This window comes from Dipteris shenzhenensis, chromosome 9 (assembly GCF_047967505.1).
Source record: "Dipteris shenzhenensis isolate YYH24624 ecotype China chromosome 9, Dip_SZ_1.0, whole genome shotgun sequence".
Lineage (NCBI taxonomy): Eukaryota > Viridiplantae > Streptophyta > Polypodiopsida > Gleicheniales > Dipteridaceae > Dipteris > Dipteris shenzhenensis.
In genome coordinates this window covers 17,997,553-18,002,693 of record NC_141604.1, presented here as the reverse complement: position 1 = coordinate 18,002,693, position 5,141 = coordinate 17,997,553, and the positions used below count along the sequence as shown (strand labels likewise).

The window sequence follows — 5,141 nt, the reverse complement described above, 5'->3', positions numbered from 1 at the left end:
AGACTAAGTACAAGTCCGACGGCACGTTGGATGAGTACAAGGATCGGCTCATGGCAAAAGGATTTGCACAGGTAGATGGTCTTCATTATCAGGATACTTTTGCTCCCACAGCTTGACTAACCATAATTCGTAGTGTTTTGGCTTTAGTTGCCCAGGGAAGTTGGCCTGTGTTTCAGATGGATGTGAAATCCACCTTTCTGAATGGAGATCTCAAGGAGGAGGTATACGTGGAACAACCACCAGGTTTTGAGATCCCTGGTTCAGAAGGTAAAGTCTGCAAACTAAAGAAGGCACTTTACGAGTTGAAACAGGCCCCATGAGCATGGTACCAGCAAATTGATGCCTACTTTCTGCAAAACAGGTTCATGAGGAGCCCATCTGATGCAAATTTGTATATCTTTAGAGGAGGCACGTGTATGATCGTGGTCCTTTATGTGGACGACCTTGTCATAGCAGGGAACCATGAAGAGAAGATCTCGTAGATGAAGCATTTGCTAGGAAGAGAGTTTGAAATGACAGACCTCAGATTGATGCATTTCTATTTGGGGATTGAAGTTTGGCAGGAGCCGAAACAGATCTTCATTTCACAGCTGAAGTATGCTGGAGAGATACTGAAGGCATTTGGCATGGCTGTGTGCAAGACAGTTGGTACCCCTATGGAGGTTAACGCAAAGTTCTCAAACGAGGATTCATCTCCACTGGTGGACGAAGCAAAGTACAGAAGGCTTGTGGGCAGCTTGATCTACTTGTGCAACAAATGGCTGAACATCAGCTTTGCGGCTGGTGTACTTAGCAAGTTTTCCAATAAGCTTGGGGAGAACCATTGGAGGGTAGGGATGTGGGTGTTGAAATACATCAAAGGCACACTTGATTATGGCATCACCCATACCAAGGGCAACATCTTGACCGGATTCTGTGACTCAGATTGGGCAAGAGACGTGGACAGCAGGAGATCAATGACAGGGTACTGTTTCTCACTTAGATTTGGAGTTGTGTCATGGGTCAGCAAGAAGCAACCCACAGTTGCTCTTTCTTCTACCGAGGTCGAGTACAAATCTGCATGCTTTGCTTCTTGCGAAGCAGTGTGGTTGAGGAGGATTTTGGGGGACATGGGTGCAGTGCAGAACAAGCCGGTGCAATTATCATGTGACAATCAGAGTTGCATGGCAATTGCAAAGAACCCGGTGTTCCACACTCGCACAAAACACATTGAGATTCAATATCACTTTGTACGTGAGCTGATCATGGATGGAGAAATCGACTTGGTGTACTGTCTGACTACAGAGAATGCTGCGGACATCTTCATGAAGGCTCTTGGAAGAGACTTGCTGGAGAGGCATCTTCATCAACTTGGCATTGGGCCGAAAAAGTAAGTTCACTTGCGGGTGGACATTGAGGGGGGGTGTTAGATATCAATGCTCCACTCTCATGTAACTACGTGAGAACTAGTAACTCTACTTGTAAGCCCCCCATATGAGGAGAAGGCATTTGAGTAGCTCGATTATCCGGTAGGTCTTGGTTTGGACACCAGATGGGGGCCATGTGTGGCCTAATGGCTAGACTCTTCAGATAGAGTTGGCACACCGCCAACTAGGCTACATGCAAGTGCGGGAAGGCATCCCTTGACTGACCGCACTGAGGGTAGATGGAGCATTTCTCGGGGCAGCCCACTCTCGGGTTATGGGGCCCGTTTGGAGCCTCAGATGATCCCGGATGGCTATGGGCCGAATAGAGACCATAGGTTAGTTGCTCTGATTTGCAACTGGTTCTATCGTATGGTCGGTGGCCTATTTTGGGACCGACCCCCAGTCCACCATTTTGGGCAGACTGGGTCGGCCACCCAATTGAGCCTAACCGACTACGACTGGTGGCTATATAAGAGCAAGCCCATGAAGCCCATTTTCATCACTGGCTTCCATCTTCTACTGTTTCCAGCATGCCATCAAAGCTTCTTTCATAGGAGTGCATGGCTGGGAGGCAGCGCCATCTATTGTATCAATTCTACAGTAATCAAATTTTATGATTCTCCATACTATCTTGTTTTCTCTCTTGTGTACGAGATCTTGTTATCTGTCGAGCACAGACGTATTATTTTCTTACAGAATCTACACCCTTTCAAGTTATTTTAATCCCCAAAACTGCATATCCTTACAATGCCAAAAACCTTTGCGTAATAGATAGAGAGGAGTCTAACATTATCTAGCATCTGCCTGAGTGTTCCCACTAAGAAAAGATTTGGCCAAGTAGCCAAAACATATTTAAGCATTCATATGAAGTGAATAAGGATAGAAACAACAATTTACACTAATTCATTCATCACGATTAAGAGTCAACACACTTTTTAACATTTATGAACTCATAAATAAATTTGGATGTGTATCACACTCCATACAATTACAACATGCAAACACATCTTTTCAACATATTCAATAATACATATGAATTCTGGAATTATGGCAATGAGATAGAAGAAATTTCCAAGTAATATTAAAAGATCTTTGGAACGAAATTAATACATCATATGGAGAATATAGCAAGATAACATATGGAAAACACGAACACCATATAAAAGGATAATTTCAAGGACTTGTTGCTTCCTCTTCTATTTCCCAAAACTTTGAAGCATGTTTTTGTAAATGCTCACGCTGCTCTTCATTGAAGGGTTGAAGCTCTTTTTGTCTTGGTATGGTATCAATTTCTTTATCTCCTCCACCTTCAGTTGTATCATCTTCTTTTGGTACCCCCTCTCTTGACAACATTGGTTCCTACAAGCCAGCCCATTGTCGAATTTCATGATTATTGTAAGCATACGTGCAACAGATACTTTCCACCTTTGCTAAAAACTCATGTCTCAACAACTGAAGCAACACGCCTCTTACAAGAAAGAGACTCTATTGCAGCCAACAAGCCGCTCAAAGAACAAGTCCAATACATACTCATCTTCTCGACAGAAACCCATGATTTTGTTGTTGGTGTTTTGAGCAGGTTCTCCAATAAGCCTCAAGGACAATTCAATGTCAAATTCATCATCATCATCCTCGTCATCATCATCCTCATCACCTGATTCTTCTGCACCACTTGATTTTTCATGTTTTTCATCTACAACATATATTGATGGCTTACATTGTGCATTGGTATAGCACTCAATATCGTTGAAATGCTTTTCCTTGCTTACTAGTACATAGGCAATTAAGCCATTCATAGATCCAGTGACAAATATATCTGTAGTAATCCCAATTTTTAAACATTAAAGAAGGCTATTCTACTGATATAAGCATATAAAGTTCTGCTGGTAGTGCAACATCTCTCTTGATCTGCATAGCTCATCCTTCAATATCAAGAATCATGGCATCAATCTTTGTTTTAGCTATGACTACTCTACCTTCCTTAATGTCATTTTGAATTTGACCAATTTGATCATCACTCAATCCATGCAAGCATCTAAACATTGAGACTGTGGGTTGCCTATGGCATTTTCCATCTTGTGAATATTTGCCTGCAATATAATCCTCAAGGATGGAGATCCAACCATCATAAATGGCATCGCTTATGATGATCATATGTACATCCTTCATGGTTGGCAAAGTTATTACCCAATGTTACCTTACCGGTGTCAATGAAAGCTTGCAAAATATATGAATCCATTAGAATGCAATAATTAAGAAAATTTACTTGTGAAAAATGATTCATAATTGAATTTTGTACTTACATCCCAATTCTCATGATCTCGATGTCCTTTTGCAAGCCTTTGTTGTGCTTTCTTGGGTCTATTAAAGAGAATCCATTGTCCCCTCACCTGCTTAAGTATATCAATGTACGGAGATTGTCTCAAGATATTTTGAGACTCCAGGTTTGCCATCTTTGATATCTCCACACAAAATCGTGCAGGACAATTCACTACAATCCTCACCTGGTGGGTGCGGTAGTAGTTCTTTCTTTGGGCCATGCGGTTATCAACATTAGATGTGAATATTTTAGCAGCATATATTGAATGTTGCCCAGATAGTATCCAGTAGTGGCACTTGGTTAGATCCTTTTTATCTACCCTTTCTACGGGCTGCTTTGTTTCAGGATTGAAAGGCATTAAATCCACTACAGCAGCAGGAGGCCTAGAGTTATAACCAAAGTCTGCAGCAAGCTTCTCGACATGCTCTTTGTTCCACCCTCTATACACATAGCTTGGAGGAGCTTTTCGACATCTTGCAACTAGAATTGGAAATATTGCATGCAACCCTAATGGGTAGTATTTTTCATATTCCACCAAGCCTGATGGTATCTTTTTGTCATTTTTTCCCTATGACCTTTCCACTTGGCTCCAATTCACTAGCACTGCTTCTTTCCGCAATTGCTAGCATACCCTTTGGAGTTGTTCCTTCCTCTGATACATCAATTATAGTTAGCTTTCCTTTCTTTTCCCCTTCTCCACTACCACCTGGTGCTTGAACCATAGAACCATAGTCGACTTTCCTTTCTTTGTTCCTTCCCCACTATCTTCCCACTCTTGCGCTTCTTTAATGTTGCAAAAATTTGTGATATGATTCAATGATTGTTGTCATTGTGTCAATTTCATTTCCATCAACTAATTCCACACTTATCCAGCCTCTTGAGTGCATGTTGTCATCTACATTAGACTTCATACGAGATGCTTCATAATCGCTGGGATCCAAGACAAATTTCTTATTTTGATTTATAATGATCAACAATCCAATATCTCCCTCTTTTCCAATCACATCTTCTATGATTTGATGAACCGATCCAACACAAGTATATGCACTTTTATTAGGTAACAAAACAAATAAGTGAACTCGTGTCAACTGTGCTCCCTCAATACTATATATGTCAAAGTACCAAGGTGTGCTTTTTTCTCCAAATCCACTTACAACTTTCTCAACCTTCTTCACATTTGTGTCTTTCCTCTAAAAAATCCAAGCAATATACAAACTATCACCTTTACAATGTTTAATGTTAGACAAAACACATTATCGATAAACATAACTCAAATAGAATAGACAATTGACACTAGACATAGTGGTAGATTTGAGAAAGCACCAGGGTCTAGGGAGATTTGGCCATGCGGCCAAATGTTATGGGCTTCTTTTAAAGCACCAGAAGGGGAGGTTTGGATGTGTGGCCAAATCTTA

General features: G+C 41.2%; 1 pseudogene; it reads right to left on the bottom strand.

Moving 5' to 3' along the window:
• Positions 1 to 3,323: 3,323 nt before the first annotated feature.
• Positions 3,324 to 4,637, bottom strand: LOC147898313 (uncharacterized; annotated as a pseudogene).
• Between the last annotated feature and the right edge of the window lie 504 nt (positions 4,638 to 5,141).